The sequence below is a fragment of the Dasypus novemcinctus genome, chromosome 18, assembly GCF_030445035.2.
Source record: "Dasypus novemcinctus isolate mDasNov1 chromosome 18, mDasNov1.1.hap2, whole genome shotgun sequence".
In the NCBI taxonomy this organism is placed as follows: Eukaryota; Metazoa; Chordata; class Mammalia; order Cingulata; family Dasypodidae; genus Dasypus; species Dasypus novemcinctus.
The window spans coordinates 64,153,602-64,172,733 of record NC_080690.1 but is presented as its reverse complement, the minus strand read 5'-3'; the positions used below and the strand labels follow the sequence as shown (position 1 = coordinate 64,172,733).

The window sequence follows — 19,132 nt, the reverse complement described above, 5'->3', positions numbered from 1 at the left end:
TAAAAAAATAAGGACATTTTCTGAGATAACCACACCACCATTTTCATACTTAGATATAACAAAAATTCCTTAATATTATTTAACACCCTGTTCAAAATTCTCAATTGTCACAAAATATCATTTACAACTAGTTTGTTTAAATCAATAGCCAAACAGGTTGATTCATTGCCTCTCATTGTCTTTTGAATCTCTTTTGATCTCAAAATGTTTCCCCTTTCCCCCTTTCTTTCATGCTTTTCGTTAAAGTCAGATGTCATGAAGAATTTCCCACATTCTGGATTGGTCTGATTGATTCCTTGTACTGTCATTACTTTCTCTCTCTCTCTCTTTCTCTCTCTCTCTCTCTCTGCAACTAGAAGTTAGACGTAAAGACTAGATTAGATTCAAGTTCATCTTTTTTGACAAGAACACTACATGGGAAGTACTATAAATATTTGAGCAATCTCTGCCTGAGGCCCCCCTCAAATCCTGGATAAGTACTCGCTATACATAGAAAAACAAAGAAATAATAGCAAATATGTTTTGCTTTGTTTTGTTTTTGTCAATGGCTTAAAAGATAGAAAACATTCTGAGGAATTTTTTTTTAAGACAGCCAACTTTTTCCCCCCTCAAGAAAAAAGTCTAAAGGGTTGTGGGAAGATGGCCATGGACTACCAGGCAGAGCTGAATGCTCTCACAAAAATAACAAAGAGCCAAAAGCTATCCAAGGGAACTGCTTTAGGGTCAGCAGACCAAGACAGTGCTACACAACTCCCAGGATGATGAAGAATAGAGAGACAAAGAAGCTGAAATGATAAATGCAAGTTACCAAGCCCCCATGGTGGCTGGGAAGGGCTCCCCTCCCCCACCCCCAAGATATGAAGCTGGAGTAAAACACCGGGATCATTGCAGCCAAATGAGAGGGGAGCAGACATCTTCCTCCCTGTCAGCTGTTTCAAGGGAAAAGGGAGCAGAGGTTGGGATGCTTTTCTTCAGTGAATTTGGCCAGCAGAGCTCACTTTGAATCTCTGATCTGGAGATTCAACACAGGAACACAGGAAAGCCAAGACCGAAACACCTGTGTGGAAAGGTGTGCTAATTAGTCCCATCTGCTGACTGGTCTGGAAATTGCATGGACAAAAACTGTTCACACTCTCTGTATACAACCCCTGGGAGAAAATATGCACCCCCCCCTAGTGAGTCCTTGGCCCAAATTTGAAAACTTAAGCTGGGCAATTTAAAAGACTTAGAATAAGTTGAACCAAAAATAAAAGCAAAAGAGAAAAAGTCACCATCAGAGTAAATTCACCAACATATTCAGATGTCTAGACATCAGCAAAAAATTACAAGCCGTACTAGAAAATAGGAAGAGATGGCCCAGCTAAAAGAACAAACCAAATATCCTGAAGAGATACAGGATTTAAGACAATAAATTAGTGATAATCGCACAACTCTCCTAAATCACTTCAAAGAATTTAAAGAAAATATGGCTAAAGAAATAAAGAATATTAAGAAGACACTGGTAGGCAGCGGACTTGGCCCAGTGGTTAGAGCGTTTGTCTACCAAATGGGAGGTCTGCGGTTCAAACCCCGGGCCTCCTTGACCCGTGTGCAGCTGGCCCATGTGCAGTGCTGATGTGTGCAGGGAGTGCCAAGCCACGCAGGGTTGTCCCCCGTATAGGGGAGCCCCACGCGCAAGGAGTGCGCCCCATAGGGAGAGCCTCCCAGTGCGAAGGAGAGTGCAGCCTGCCTAAGAGTGGCACCATACACACGGAGAACTGACAATAAGATGATGCAACAAAAGAGAAACACAGATTCCCCTGCCACTGACAACAACAGAAGTGGACAAAGAAGATGCAGCAGATAGACACAGAGAACCGGTGACCAGGGTTGGGGAGGGAAGGACAGAGAAATAAATAAATAAATCTTAGGGAAAAAAAAGAAAGAAATATTGGGGGAAGGCAGAGGTGCCTGAAACCATTTACAAAAAAAAAAAAAAGAAGACGACACTCGTAGAGCATAAAGAACAATTTGAAAGCCTGCGAAGAAAATTAACAGATCTTATGGGAAAGACATGATGCTGGATACTCTAGTGGCACAAAAAAGCAGATTTGAATGGCTCAAAGACAGAATTGGTGATTCTGAAGACAATATCTGAACTGGAAAAGATAGGAGAACAGAAAGAGAAGAGAAATGGAAAAAATGGAACAGAGTCTCAGGGAACTGAATGACAACGTGAAATGCACAAACATTCACATTATTGGTGTTCCAGAAGGAAAAGAGAATGGAAAAAGGGCAGAAAGAATATTTGAGGAAATAATGGTCAAAAACTTCCCAACCCTTATTTTTTTTAAAGATTTATTTATTTATTTCTCTCCCCTTCCTCCCCACCCCCGTTGTCTGTTCTCTGTGTCTATTTGCTGCATCTTCTTCTTTGTCTGCTTCTGTTGTTGTCAGCAACATGGGAATCTGTGTTTCTTTTCATTGTGTCAGCTCTCCATGTGGGCAGCACCATTCCTAGGCAGGCTTCACTTTCTGTCACCCTGGGCTGCTCTCCTTACAGGGAGCACTGCTTGCTCATGGGGCTCCCCTATGCAGGGACACCCCTGCATGGCACGGCACTCCTTGCATTCATCAGCACTGTGCATGGGCCAGCTGCACATGGGTCAAGGAGGCCCGGGGTTTGAACCACGAACCTCCCATGTGGTAGACAGATGCCCTAACCACTGGGCCAAGTCCGCTTCCCCCCAACCCTTATGAAGGACATAAATATCAGTATCCAAGGACAATGCACTCCAAACAGAATAAATCCGAATAGACCTACCCCAAGACACCTACTATTTAGAGTGACAAATATCAGAGATAAAGAGGATTCTGAAAGCAGCAAGAGAAAAGCAAAGCATCATATACAAGGGAAACTCTATAAGATTAACTGCTGACCTCTCATCAGAAACCATGGAGGTGAAAAGAAAGTGGTCTGATGTATTTAAGGTACTGAAAGAAAAAAATTGTCAGTCAAGAATTCAATATCTGGCAAAGCTGTCCTTCAAAAATGAGGGTGAGTTCAAAGTCTTCAAAAACAAAAACTGAGAATATGTTACCAAAAGACCAAATTTGTAAGAGATACTAAAGGGGGTGCTGCAGTCTGAAAGGAAAAAAATAAGGGTGAGAGATTTGGAGAAGTGTTTAGGAATGAAGATTATTAGGAAGGGTAAACTAAAGGATAAGAAGACAAACAATAGATATGACAATAGAGAGCCAAAGGACAAAATGGATGAAGTGAGTAATGCCTTTACAGCAATAACACTAAATGTTAATGAATTAAACTCCCCAATCAAAAGACATAGACTGAAAAAATGGATAAAAAAATATCAGCCATCTATATGTTGTCTACAAGAGACCCACCTCAGATGTAAGGACACAACCAGGTTAAAAATGAAAAGTCAGAAAAAGGTATTCCATGCAAATAGTAGCCAAAAAAAGAGCTGGAGTAGACCAAATAAATGTAAAATAAAAACATTATAGTATATGAACAATAATTACTCAGTGCAACTGGCAAATCGATATGTGATTAGTATTCCATAATTTTTTTCATACAAAACAAACACTTGCTTTTAACTTAGGGGAAAAAAACAAGTCTAAAGGTCTGAAATCAATGATTAAGGGTGAAGGGAAAGTAGACTCCCTAGCAGCGACTGAAGCTAAGCTCCAAATCGTCTTTATCCCTGAAGTTATATTAACATGATCCGGTATTGCTAATTCCCTCAGGCATCTGCAGAAGAAAATTAAAATCTCTCTGGAGAAAGATAATACCATGCCAGGCCTCAGATTGCCTCACAATTATTAAAAATCAATTTTAAAAATTGGACAAAGTTGGATTTTTTCCCCTGTTATAAAGTGATTTTATTAAATTGATTTGGACATACTGTAGGTCAAATAATATTTCCCAAAGATAATAATTACGGACTTTAAAGCTTGACATAAAATTAGTAGCTTAAAAAGTGTTAGTCATATTCCCCAGCAACAGCATGATAAAATAATTCAACTATGTAGAAATATAGAACTCTAGGACTAGCTGGAAACTTAGAAATCATTAGCCTAATATCCTCATTTTGGAAAGTGAGAAAACTAGACTCAAAGATTAAGCAATTTGCCCAAGCTCACATACTGTAAAGCTAGAAATCAAACCAATTTTTCCTAACTCTAAAATTCAATGATATTTCAACTGGCTCTCTATCAACTAAAAGTCTAGGCTTTCTCTAATGCTCCACACTACTGTGACACGAAAGAGTGATAAGACACTACAGTAAATCAGAGTCTCAGAATTCAGGCCTGGAAGGGGCTTTATTAAATAACTAAGCCAACCCTCTCTTTTTCCAAAGGAGGAAATGTATGTGAAGTGACTTATCAAAGGCTTATTAGGAAAGATGTCTGGATTAAAATTTTGAGGATTAAATTCACCCTCAAAATTCCATCTCTAGTTTCATGGCCCGCCCATTGAATCATGTCCTCCTTTTAGAATCTCCTTTATGTGTTGAGGTTTTAGTTACACAAAAACCCCTTCCAGCAAAACAGAAAAAAATAATTCAAATAAAGAGAGAAAAGCAAACTTTCAGTATTTCAATGAATATTTTTAGTTCATTTTCCAACCTCTTGGATGGCTGACAGACATCACTAACCTGATCACCCATTTCAGAGCTTCAGAGATCCTTAATTTCCCCATAGACTTCCTGAGCAAAAGGACTACATGCGGGAAATCAGTGAAAATAGGAATGAGAAGAGAAACAAAGTTAAAAATCAGTCGCTTTTTGTTCTTGTCATTGGGGACCTTTGGTCTTCTAAAAATTCCTTGAGTTCCTCCACATGAGTTTTTAATATCAATCCAGCAAAAGAAAAAGAAAAAAAAAAAAGCCTATAAAAAGATACCGAGCAACCCAGTACCAATCCCGCTCCCCATTGTTCACTACAGTCCAGCCGCCTGGCCTTCTCTTCCTTCAATGCACCAGCAAGTCCTCCCTGGCTCAGACCTTGGTGTTCTGCCACCTGGTGCTTATTATCCTTCCAGTCTTGGCTCCAATGCCATCCCTCAGAAAGGCCTTCCCTGACTGCTATCTAATGGTGTCCCACCCCTACCCCACCCCACCACTCTAAATCACCACCCTATTTTATGTTCTTCATAGCACTTTGATCACTATCTCAAACTACATTATTTATTTGTTTACTTGATTATTAACCATCTCCTCCACCAGAAGTAAACTCCATGACAGCAGGGACCTTGTCTGTCTTATTCAGTGGTATTCCCAGCACCTAGCACAGTGCCTGGCACAGAGGAGGCATTCAATAAATACTTGTTGAATGAATGAAGAAAGAAAAGAATGATGGATTAACAATAGACAATTATGCTTAAAAAGGAATTGATACATAATCCTCAATGAAGTGGCATAGAGGACTTCTACACATTATTGCCCAAATTACAGAAACAAAGACTACATATTAGTAGAGGCTCCTCTACCATCCACTTAAAGGTCCCCCCTAGCCAGATAAGGAGCTCCTATACGGTACAAAGGAGCCCAAGAGGCCAATTTGGGGTAGAGAAAAGTTCTAACTTTGCTTGCTTCTTCCTCCCTGCTATTTACATTCAGCTATTTCCAAAACAATCAAGTTAAAAATATATGATGTAACCACTAGAAAATAAGTCTAATTCAGAGACACAGTGATTAGCAGAATCACAAAATTAGAAAAATGGCTCAAGTAAAGTACAAGGACATGTATGCCTGCCAATGACTTCTCTAATAGGCCAAGTGAATGTATTATGAGTCACCTAAAACCTAAAATGAAATTCAGTGCCATCTAGGAAGGGGTGGATATTTAAGGGTACTTTGAGGACATATAAAGTGGGCTCAGAAATAATAGAAAACACAGAAAGATACATAGGAGCTGAATTAAGTGGTAACTTCAGAAATACCAGAACACTATCTTAGTGGGAGTTGTCCATTTCAACTGCATTAACCAGTATGCTTGAATTAAGAGCAAGGAAGGGCACAAGCTCCTAAAGGGGAAGGTGTTTGGGCTAATTTTCAAGTAAAGAGTAAATGGAAGATGGCTCAGGAGGTTGGGCACATGATTTTTTATGTAGTACTTCAACTACTGAGGGACAGTGCCAGAATCCCAGGAAACATATATGCATGACCGGAACCTTGACACCCCTGTTTTGGGCTGATATTCAAAGGGATTTTGTATTCAAAGTCAAGTTGTGGAACATACTTGGCATGAATTAAAAAATCAACCATATATACCTCTTCAAAAAGAATGTTCTGTTAGGGATTGCTGTAAGTATTTTTTGGGTCAATGTGGGTATTTATAGGATTTCCTTCCAAGTGGCACTTACAGGTTTTAAGATTTACCTTTTAGCAAAATTTATATATAACTGATATTTTGAGATGGTTTCTCTCCTTTGTGTGGACTCTCTGATGGATGCAAAGGCTTGTACTCTGACTGAAGGCCTTTCCACACTCATCACATTTAAAAGGTTTCTCTCCAGTGTGGACTCTCTGATGGATGCAAAGACTTGAACTCTGACTGAAGGCCTTACCACATCCACAACACCTATAGGGTTTCTCTCTGATGAATGCAAAGGCTCAAACTCTGACTGAAAGCCTTACCCCATTCATAATATTTATAGGGTTTCTCTCCTGTGTGGACTCTCTGACGCATGCAAAGGCTTGAAGTATGCCTAAAGGCCTTACCACACTCTTCACATTTGAAGGGTTTCTCTCCTATGTAGACTCTCTGATGCATCAAAGGTTTGAACTATTACTAAAGCCCCTTCCACACTCATTACAGACGTAGGGTTTCTCATGGTATGAACTCTCATATGAATCTGAAGATGTGAGCTCCAATTGAAGGCTTTGCCACACTCATAACATTTATAGGGTTTCTCCACTGTGTGAATTTTCTTATGTCTATTCAGTTTTGTTATGGTACTAAAATCCTTACCTCAATCATCACATTTATAAACCTTCTCTCCTGTGTGGTCTTTCCAATGATTATGAAGTTCTAATATATGGAAGAAACCCTTATCAATCACACTTGTCACGTTTATGGGGCTTCTCAGCTGTGTGGATTTTCTGGTGCATAAAAAGATCTGCTCGCTCAGAGAAGAATTTCCTACACATGGGGCACTTGTAAATCATTTTTCCTATTTGATATGGTGATTTAGATGAGAAATTTTCCTTACAACTACTATAGTTACAGGATTGCTATTTCATAAAGTCTCTTATTTGGCCATTTTGGCAGTTTATCTCAGGCTTGCTCTGTTACATAAATTTAAGGTTGGCCTAAGCTTTTCTCTGCCTGTCTTTCTATGGAAAGTTTCTTCCTGCATAGTGTTTCTCACTCAGTATTATTACTAGTTATAAAGTGACATTTACTTGCACGTGAATTCTGCAACTCATTAACACAGAACTTTCCTTTAAATCCTGAGTTGTCAACATTCCAAAAGGGCTCCCAAGGAGCAAACCTTTATGTTTTTAAACCCTTGGAATCTTCCTCTTGTAGAATAATCTTGTATTTCTCACGTCTAGAGAAAGGACAGTACAGTGTCCCCTGTAGTTGAGGGTGAGATACTGCTTGTTGGTCTTGGTGCCCTACAGCCTCCAACTGAAGAGTCAGTGTGACATTCGGCCTCCTACACATCAGACAAGGAGCGCTTTCAGGAAGCAAGCTTCTTGGATTCCAGGTTCATCAATCCTTCTTGTTGAGATTCCCTACATAGATATCACTCCAGTCTCCTTTTTTATCTTGAGAATGAAGATCTCTTATCTTCCAGGAAGATGTAGCACTTGGTTTTGCAGATCTGGGTGAGAAGTCAGCCCTTGTTATGGTCAAACAATGGAGTCCAGTGGCAGCAGCATTCTGCGCTGGGAGCGGGAAGGGTTCCTCCACACCTGAGTGCAATGCTCTTCAGGCTGGGCTGGGACGGAAGGCATCCTAGTGAGGGACTTGAGCGCCCCAGGCTGCAGGCTCCACGCACCCACCCGCCCTCTCCTCAAGGGACACCTCACAGGTCCAAAGTTGGATTTAAATAAAGAAGCAACACTAAAGATATTGAGGGACACATCAAAATGATAAAAATTTATTTCTCAAAGAATGTAACACAAATCTTCATTTTTATGAACCTAATAAATATACTCAAATAGTTCAAGCAAAAACTGAGAGATCTACAAAGAAAAACAGATAAATGTTTACAAAAAGAGAATATATCCTGGGCCAATAAATCAATAGCCATAAAAATAAATCAATAGCCATAAAAATAAATTAATAACACATTTCCTATAATTGAAATAATACACAGTAATTCTCTGATTTCAGTGAAATTAAGCTCCAAATCAATAATAAAAAGGTAACTATGGGAAGCGGACTTGGCCCAGTGGATAGGGCATCTGTCTACCACATGGGAGGTCCATGGTTCAAACCCAGGGCCTCCTTGACCCGTGTGGAGCTGGCCCATGTGCAGTGCTGATGCATGCAAGGAGTACCCTGCCACGCAGGGGTGCCCCCCACATAGGGGAGCCCCACGCACAAGGAGTGCGCCCCGTAAGGAGAGCTGCCCAGCAGGAAAGAAAGTACAGCCTGCCCAAGAATGGTGCTGCACACATGGAGAGTTGACACAGCAAGATGACACAACAAAAAGAAACACAGATTCCCATGCCACTGACAACAACAGAAGTGGACATAAAGAAGAACACACAGCAAATAGACACAGAGAACAGACAACTGGGGCGGGTGGGGGGAAGGGGAGAGAATAAATAAAATAAATCTTTTAAAAAAAGATAACTCAATCATTTCTATTATATTTCGGGAAATTCACCATTAAAAATCCATGAAACAAAAGAAGATCCCAATAGAAACTAAAACATTTTAAACTGAATGATTTAAAAAATGCTACATAACAAAACTTGTAGGATGCAGCCCAAACCAACCTTCAATGTCTAAAAATCATAAGTGAATAATGTGACTTAAGAAGTTAGAAAAAGAATAGCAAATTAAATGAAAGAAAAATATTAAAAAGAGGAAAAAAATAACTAGAAAAATATAAAGAAAGGTTTGAAATGATGCTCTTTGGAAAGAAAAAATTAAAATTGATAAAGCACAACTAAGATTAACCAAGAAAGCAGAGCATAATCTCAAATTAAAAATGAAAGAATGAGAAATGTGTAATCACTACACATCTTTCACACATTAAACATATCATAATAGGCTATTATGATAGCTCAAAGATCTAAATATAAAAGCTACATCCAAAAAACTCCTAGAAGAAAATGTAGGAAAACTTCATCAAGACCTGGTGGTATGGGAGCAGAGGTGGCTCAAGCCATTGGGTACCTCCTTCCTACATGGGAGGTCCTGGGTTCGGATCTCAGTACCTCCTAAAAAAGAAGACGAGCACACAACAAACACAGAGAGCAGACAGCAAGTGCAAATAATGATGGGGGGGGATTAAAAAAAAAAAGACTTGGTGGTAGCTGGTGGTTTCTTAAAGCTTACACCAAAAGCAAGAGCAACAAAAGGAAAATTTTGGATAAATGGGACCTCCTCAAACTTAAACACTGTTGTGCTTCGAAGGACTTTGTCAAGAATGTGAAAAGGTAGGCCACTCAATGGGAGAAAATATTTGGAAATCACACATCCTAGTAAGTGTTTGATTTCCATGCTGTATAATGAGATCATACAACCCCACAATAAAAGAGCCAGTAATCCAATTTTAAAATGGGCAAAGGCTTAGACATATTTCCAGAGAGAAAATACAAATGGTGAAAAAGCATATGAAAAATGTTCAATTTCACTAGCTATTAGGGAAATACAAATCAAAACTACAATGAGATATCAGGTCAAACCTCATAGAATGGCAAAAAAAAAAAAATGAAAAGAAAAGAATTGCTGGAAAGACTGTGGAGAAATAGGAACACTCCTTCCCTGTTGGTGGTAATGTAGAATGGTGCAGACTCTGTGGAAGACTGGTTCCTCAGGAAGCTAAATATGGAACTGCTGTAAGATCTGGCAATCCCTCTTATAGGACTATATCCAGGCCTGCATAAACACTATGCCTGATCACATGGCAGTTCTATATTTAGCTTCCTGAGGAACCACCAAACTGACTTCCACAGAGGGTGCACCATTTTACCAACATTGGATTCTTTTTACGAACTCTCTTAGTTTCTGTTTGTTTGTGACTATTTAAACTCACCTTCATATTTGAAGGAGAATTTTGCTGGATAAAGAATTCTTACTGGCAGTTTTTCTCTTGCAGTACCTTAAATACATTATGCCACTTTCTTCTTACCTCCATGGTTTCTGATGAGAGGTCAGCACTGAATATTCCTGGGCATCTCTTGTTTGTGATGATTTGCTTCTCCCTTGCTGCTCTCAGAATTTTCTCTTTGACATTTGACATTCTCAGTAGTATGTACTGGTGTAGTTCTATTCAGATTTGTTCTGACTGGGGCATGCTATGATTCTTGGATATGTAAGTTCATTGCTTTCATGAGTGTTTGGGAAGTTTTCACCCATTATTTCCTCAAATGCTTTTTTTTTTTTAAAAGGAGGTACAAGGGAATGAACCCATTACCTCATACATGGGAAATAGGCACTCAACCACTGAGTTGCATCTGCTCCCCAGTAAGTTTTTTATTTATTTATTTTTTTAGGAGGTACCAGGGATCAAACCCAGGACCACATATGTGGGAAGCAGGCCCTCAACCACTTGAGCTACATCTGCTCCTCAACACTCTTTTTGCCCCTTTTCCCTTCTCTCTCTGGAACTCCCATGACACATTTGCTGTTGCATTCCATGTTATCATTCAACTTTCCAAGTCTCTGCTCAATTTTTTCTATTCTTTTTCTCTGTGTTCTTTTCTATCTTCAATTTCAGCTCTTCTGTTTTTAGTATTACTTATTCTTTCTTCTATCATTTTGAGTCTGCTGTTGTATGCCTTTAATGTGTTTTTTAAAGACTTATTTTTATTTATTTATCCCCCCTCATTGTTTGTGCTCATTGTCTGCTCTCTGTGTCTGTTCATCATGTGCTCATCTTCTTTTTAGAAGGCACCAGGAACTGAACCTGGGACCTCCCATGTGGGAGGGATGCAAACAATGACTTGAACCACCTCCGCTTCCTCTAATGTGTGTGTTTTTTTTTAATTTTTGGGAAGGAAAAATGATGTATTTGTGACCGGCTAGGCTTGGGGCTTCTCATTCCAAAATCCAAGCCTCTAATGTGTTTTTGATCTCATCTATTGTGTCTTTCATTACTTTTCTATTCAGGTTGTCAAATTCTTTGCACTCACTCAATGTCTTTTCTTTTTAAGGTCTCAGGGATCAATCCCAGAACCTCATAAATGGCAAACTGACATTCAACCACTTGAGCTGTAACTGCTCCCCTCAGTGTCTTCTGGTGTCCTTTATCTCTTTAACCTTATTGTCTTTCAACTCAATTTGATTTTGGAAATTTGTTTGAATCTCATTGATTTGTTGTCTCAAATCTTGTGTCTCATCTAGGTCTTTGATATATTCCTTTGCTTGGGCCATTTTTTCAGTTTTCTTAATATGGCTTATAATTTTTTGCTGATGTCTAGGCATCTGATTATGAAAGTGAGTTTATTCTGCTGCTCAATTTCCCTCTCTTTTGTAGGGATTTAGTTGTGAGGGACTTTATTATTGCCATTCTTTGATTCTTGGTTCAACCTGTTCTAGGTCTTTAGGACTATCCCTATTAGTTTGCTCAAATGTGGACCCTAGACCCAGGAATGGGTTGTGTTGTAGCCTGACGATATCAATCACACTCAAACTCAGGATTGGAAGCCAATTAGACAGCTTTTATTAGTCACACGGCAACTGCCTCTACCTGCGCAGAGGAGAGAGCAGCCCCGAGTCTAAGTGAAGAGGTGTTTTTATAGCCTTTCAGGAGGGGGGGTTTACTAGTAAGTGAGCAAGCAAGCAGGCACAGAAGCAGAATACTATGGCTAGATGAAAATAGTGTATCTATTTTTTTCTTTTTTTAAAAGCCCTTTCTTGTGAGCAGCCCCATGTTATTTATTGGCACTTTTCTTGGGAGCAGCCCTAAGTTATTTATTGGCACTCTTCTTGGGAGCAGCCCTAAGTTATTTATTTATCTGAAGGCACTTGCAATTCCTATTTCCTAATGTAGTTCTATTCCTATTTTCCCAATGTGGCCTTACCCTTACAGTTGCAGACCTGCTTCCAAGGGCTTGGGGAAGGAGTCTGTAAGGCTGGAAAAAGCCTCTCAAGTTATTTCCTTTTAATTCCCTCAGATGTACTTCCTTGTTTGGCTAGCAGCTGGCACTCTTTGGCAAGCCCCTCAGTTTAAAGCCTGGTCAGAGTGTGCTGCCATAAGGACCTTATCTATGTGACAGAGGTTCAGGCCTGGAGGTTAAGAGCCTCACAAACCAAACTTTCTCAGAGACAGTTCTCCAATCTTTGCTGGCAGACCCCTCTCTTTTCCCAGGTAGGAAAATATTCAACTCTCCTCTGCATCCTCAACAACCAGTTCTGGTCAGTAGGGAGGGCATTTGAGAGGATTGGATATCTTTAGTACCGAACTGGCTCCCAAGTCAAACAATGGCATGGCCCCACCCTGCCTGGAAGGGCTCCTTGGGCACAGCAGACCAAATTTGTGGGTCAAAAGCTGCATCATCCTTAGGCTGTGTTCCTCTTTTTCCTCTTTCCAGTGGAGGTGTATCCCTGCAATCCTCTTTTCTGTAGCCACAGGCCTGATGGAGAATTCAAAGCTTTCTCATCATAGGGTGGGGGAGGGATGCTGGCTGCTGCAGTTGCAACTTCTTTCTGTTGAGATTCTTTTCTTCTGCCTCTTTCTCTGTCCTCTGGCTATTTTTCTGTGAGAAGAGAGTCCTGTGTCTTTCTAATCTGCCATGTTCCAGGAAGTCCCTGTAAATCATTAAATTTTAATCATTCTTGTGGTGTGTCATGGTTACTAATTATGGTTTTAATTTACATTTTACTGATGAACAAAAGATTTTTAACTTCTTTTCATGTGCTTATTGGCTATTTTTATATTTTAAGTGTTCAAGTATTTTGCCAATTTCTAAATTGGGTTGTCATTATTAATAGTGAATTGACAAGTGTTATTTTATATTGTGGATACAAGTCTTTTGTCAAATATATGTACTGAGAATATTATCACCCATTCTGTGGCCTCGGTGTTCATTTCTTTATTAATATCACTTGAAGAGCAGAAGGTTTTTATTTTTTAGTACTTTTGGAGTTCTATCTAATAAATTCTTGCCTACTGCAAGGTTGTGATTTTCTCCTATGTTTTCCTCTAGAAGTTTTATAGCTTTAAGTTTTATATACTGCTCTATGATCCATATTAATTAGTATTTCAGTATGGTATTCCAGCCCCACTAATAACCTTGGCTCTTTAGTCCAAAACTGCTTGACCAGATATGTATGTTAGAAAGAAATTTTCTTCTGGAATAAAACAAGGCTCACCCGATTGTGAAGAAGAAAAGAATTTATTCTCAATCTTGCAAGAAGGGGTGCACAACCAGAAAACGTGGCTTGTGCACCGAACAAAGAAAAATGACACAATTTATACCCTTAAGCCTAGCATGCAAGCCCTTCTTCTGTTTCTTCAAAGATTGGATGCTTCAGAAGTTACAGCTTATCTGAGAAGATTTAACTTTCCTGCGCAAAAGTTTGTGATTAACCGCTTTCCCCATTACATTCCAACCATTTTAGTTTTTACCTGCTTTCTTTTGTCAAATAAGGAATGGAATTTAGTGCTGAATTGTTATTGATTTAGCTTTTTGGGGGGCATCTTTTTTACTGCTTATAGGACTGGCTTAAGCTGGTTTCCTTTGTTGCTGTTTAGCCCGGGAGTGGGAGACTGAGGCAGTAGCCTGCCAGGTTACATTAATCAATATTTTCTTCCTTTATGTGCAAACTAAACTAATCTTCATTTCTTACGATTGCCCCTCTTTCTTTTAAATTCTTTTTAGTTTTCACATTTCTGTTCTTCAAATTTTCTAAGTGCTATTTTACACTTTTCGTCATAAGAATATCTTTCTTTAAGGGGGTACAGATTGTTTAGCTTACACTGTATGGGCATTTGTTTGGTTCGGGCAGTTTCAATGAGTCTGTGAACTAGCCCTCGGGCACATGGAATGATCCAGCATCCGACTGTGGTGAGCACCCCAGCTGAGATAATGAGGGAAGTTAAGATGAACAGTGCAACCCCTTTCCATTTTCCAAACCAATTTTTAAGCTATTTTGTGAGTGAATTATTAATGCCAGAATTCTCTGCTAATTCCTCGGATAGGGCTGCTAGGCCTTGTAAAGCTTTAGTAATAGTTTTGTTAGGGGTAGTGTTATTGGGGATGAATGTACAGCAACTACTTTTAATCATAACACAGACTCCCCCTTTCTCAGCTAGCGTCATAGCTAAGGCCATTCTATTTTCCTATGCCATTCTGCTAGTAGCATCTAATTGTTCTGCAATTTCTTTAACTGCATTTTTGGTGTAATTAATAAATTTCTGTTGGTTATAACAGATAAAATTAATCCAGTCTACATTTTTATTAATGGTGACCCACCAGAACAAGAATGACTCAAACCCAGCTGCTACCTGATTTCTAGCCTTAAAGTCATTTGGGACTCCTCAGGGAACTCCTATATTGTTTAAATAGATTTGCTCATTAAAAGAACTAAGTAAACTTTTTTTCTCTCTCCCTGGGATGATATTCTCACTTTTTTTTCAAATGCTAAGTGAATGGGATAGTTAATTGGACCAGAGCACAGGTTCTGCCTCACTTCTCAGACAGTATTGTTCAGAGAACACCCTTTCCACAGGACCACCACGGGTTTGCTCAAGGTCTGACCAAACTGGAGAAATTGTTAGTATAATTACTGTTTACATTCCACACTTGTGTACACTAGGCTGTAGTTTTAAGGTTTTAATTTTTTTTTTTCCCATCTAGAAAGACAAGCAGAGTGATTTCCTGGGCCCAGACGGGAGGCAGGTATGGCCTTGATGTTTCCATTTTTGACTGGTGGGAAGAGAGAGGACAATGTACTACAATTTTCACCAGGAGTAGCATTTTGAAAGAGGAGTGTCAAGCACTTAAACTCCTTTTCATGCTTTTCCATACCAAGCAGAAAGGGTACAATATGAGCTGTGGGCCGACCTGTTGTACAAGCATAACAGTTGCTTTTGTTCAGACTCTGGACTGAATATTTGATCCATTCTACTTAGGCATTTGTGTCCCCATATCCTGTCTCTATTTTTATGGTTTGCTTTAAATTTTCTGCCTTAAGTATCTAACTGCTTTGGGATCATTTTGAATTGGGGAACTGGTTTTGGTGGTTTTTCTTGTGGTATTTTTGAAGGGTTAGCTGGAGAGGGCGTTGTTGATGTTATATTTACAGGGGGAGGAAGGACTTGGATATGGAACTTCCCCAGAGGATCTTTACCTGTAACATCTGCTCCCATTCTATATAGTCTATCAACCACTTGGTCTCTGCCACTGCTCCTAGTTTCTAATTTGTTTGCTTTCTTACTAGTTATTACTACTGGATTGCACTGAAGACTTTTGCGGTTTGGTGGGGTATTACTTTTATAAAAGGTTATCTTACCCTTTAATGGCCTTGACCTTGGTGAGATCCATCCCATATTCATGGTCCATCCCTTATACTGGGTAGTCCACCATACATCATCCCAGGAGGGGCAAGGAGGGGCTCCACTGTAAACATTCCCTACTGGTTTTGGGCATAGGTATTTATTTTCCCCACTAAGCTATCACTGGTGCTCTAAATTTCTACGGTCTATTACTTGGCAGGCATCAAGCTGCACTGTTTGGGACTCTAGACCTTCATTTACATTTATAACTAATCTGATGGGGCTAGTTGCTTCTTAGATTTGAAACATCCTGGCTAGTAAGATTATTTTCACTTGTAACTTAAGATTTGGGTTTCTCTTTTGGCTATTCTGATAGGACTAGGGCTATTGTTAATTAGGACAACACACAGCTCAACCCCCCCCCACCCCTGTTATTGTTTTTTCAGTGTAATCTTTAAGGGATCTGGGGCTGAAATTATTTTCTAAGACTCAGATGAAGTTGTTGGGTACTTATCTTCTGGTTCAGATACTGGTCTTTTTATTCGAGTGTAATGAGTCCAGCCTTTTTCTGCCATTCAGACTGCTGTTTCAGTTGTCAGCAAGACTTGATAAGGTCCTTTTCAGGTGGGTTGGAGTTTGGACTCTTTCCACGACTTGATTAGGACCCAGCTGCCAGACTGGTGTCCAGTGGACTGCAAATTTAAGAGGTGGAGTCTGAGCTGGCAAACTCCGATGTCTGAGGGATGACAAAGTAGAAGACAGGGCCAGTATATAATTTTGAAGAGATCCTTCAACTCAAAGGAGGGGAGTTCTCCAGACTGCCCAGGAAAGGGCAGACTAAAAAGCATTTCATAAGGAGAAATTCCCAGTTCCCTCTTAGGGGCAGTTCAGATTCTTAACAGAGCTATAGGTAAACATTTAACCTATGGTAATTTGGTTCCTAAGACCAACTTAGATTTTTTATAAGGTTTGGTTCATTCTTTCTACTTTTCCTGAGGATGGTGGGTGTCAGGGTGTATGGAAGCTCTTTACGATACTTAGACTCTGCATAATATTTTAAACATTTATTTATTTCTCTCCCTTTCCCCCCCCACCCCGGTTGTCTGTTCTCTTTGTCCATTTGCTGTGTCTTCTTTGTCCGCTCCTGTTGTCAGCGGCACGGGAACTCTGTGTCTTTTTTTGTTGCATCATCTTGCTGTATCAGCTCTCCGTGTGGGCAGTGCCATTCCTGGGCAGGCTGTGCTTTGTTTCACGCTGGGCGGCTCTCCTTACAGGGCACACTCCTTGCGTGTGGGGCTCCCCTACACAGGGTACACCCCTGCGTGGCACAGCACTCCTTGCACACATCAGCATTGCCCATGGGCCAGCTCCACACCAGTCAAGGAGGCTGGGGGTTTGAACTGCGAACCTCCCATGTGGTAGACGGATGCCCTAACCACTGGGCCAGTCCGCCGCCAAGGATAATTTTTTAAGTCCCTTCAGCTGTAGCTGAAGCAAGAGGGTATGTTCCTACCTACTCTGTCAGGTGATTTACAATAGCTAGAACATACTGTAATTGACCTACAGGGGGCATTTCAGTATAATCAACCTGAATGCTCTGGAACGGTTTGAGGCCAGGTTTCCTCCCTCCTGGCACTTGCTTTTTAAAAAACTTTCTTATTAACTTTCTGACAGATTATGCACTGTTCACTTATTTGTTTGGCTATAGTATAAAGGCCCATACACCCAAAATGCTTGAGGACCAGGTCACACATGGCCTGTACTCCCCAGTGACTCCCTTGGTGCAAAACTGCTAGTACTTCTCTCATTATTTGTTTATTCAACATTTGCCAGCCTTCTGGGAGGAGCCACTTCTCTTGGCTATCTAAGGTTGCCCCTAGTTGTTCTAGTTCTTTCACTTCCTTTTCAGAGATAAAGGGATTTCAATTTTGGGGGGGAAAGAGGGTATCAGGACTATTAGTTCTAGAGGGGAACAGAGGGACACTTCTTTTGCCTTTTCATCTGCCAATCTGTTGCCTTTTGCTTCGAAAGTGTGACACTTCTGATGCCCATTTATATGTACCACAGATATTTCCTTTGGTAAGAGCAGACTAGCTAACACTTGTTTTACCAGTTCCACATGGACTAATTCCTTCCCGCAGCTATTGATCAATCCCTTTTCTTCCCAAAATTTTCCAAAGATGTGGACTATGCCAAAGGCATATTTAGAATCTGTGTAGACTGTACCATCTGTTTCCTCTAACAATTTAAGAGCTTGATTTAATGCATACAGCTCACAAGTTTGAGCTGACCAATCATTGGGCAGTCGGCCAGCTTCTTTCACCTCACAAGTTAGTCCATCAAAAATAGCATAGCCATTATGCCTTTTTCCTTCCAGGACCCTAGAAGACCCATCTATAAACAATTCTTTCCCCAAATGTAAGGGGAGATCCCCTAGGTCAGGCCGGACTCGGGTTTGGTATTCAATTAAGTCTAAACAATCATGTTCAGGATTTACTACTTGGTTGGGACCTTTCCAAAGGAAAGAAGCTGGGTTCAGACTGTGACCAATTGTCAGTATTAAATCATCTTTTTCCATTAGAATCGCCTCATATTTCAGAATTCGGGAATCTGTTAACCATCTTCTTGCTTTTTGAGACAAAATAGTCCTGACCTGATGAGGGGTGCTGACAACTAAGGCCCCTCCAAAGGTCAGTGTCCTGCTTTCTTCTACGAAGAGAGCAGTTGCTGCCACCGCCTGAACACAGCCTGGCCATGCCCTGGAGACAGGGTCCAGGATTCTGGAAAGGAAGGCCACAGGCTTCCTTTGGCCGCCCCAGATCTGGGTTAGGGCTCCCAAGGCTGTCCCCTTATCTACTGTCACAAACAGATGGAAAGGTCTCTCCAGGGAGGGAAGGGCTAGAACAGGGGCTTGCACCAATGCCTGCTTGAGCCCCTCTAAGGCCTTTACTTCCTCCTCCTTCCATTCTAACTTGTCAGGCTCCTCCTCCAACAGTTTTTGGTATAACCCTTTGGTTTGGGATGCATAAGAATCTATCCACAATCTACAATATCTCACCAATCCCCAAAATTTTCTTAGTTCTCTCTTTGTCCGGGGAAGAGGTAATTCAGTAATGGCCTGAATTTTTTCTGGATTTATCTTCCTCCTTCCCTCACTAATGAGATGACCCAGGTCTTTGACTTCCTTTTCTACAAATTGTAACTTACTTTTTGACACTCTTACCCCTTGATCCCCCAGGAAATTCAATAAGCTCACTGTAGTTCAGACCACTATCTGCCTTTTTCACCTGATAATATCATATCATCTACATATGGTAAAAGGGAAATTTCAGGTGGGACTGCAAATTTTCCAATACTTTTTCCAGTTCTTGCCCAAAGAAGTTGGGGGATTCTGTGAAGCCTTGGGGTAAAACTGTCCACCTATACTGCTGTTTTTCTCCTGCAGAGGGAGCCTTCCACTCAAAGGCAAACAAGTCTGTACTCTGGATCAAGGGGACAGGC

The 19,132-nt window shown here is 40.4% G+C and overlaps 1 protein-coding gene and 1 pseudogene across 3 annotated transcripts in view; both read right to left on the bottom strand.

The window, feature by feature from the left end:
• Window positions 1–19,132, bottom strand: part of LOC101431279 (zinc finger protein 45) — a 107,709-nt gene that overhangs the window by 48,247 nt on the left and 40,330 nt on the right. The window lies entirely within an intron of this gene.
• LOC101435492 (zinc finger protein 664-like) lies at window positions 6,387–7,221 on the bottom strand (annotated as a pseudogene).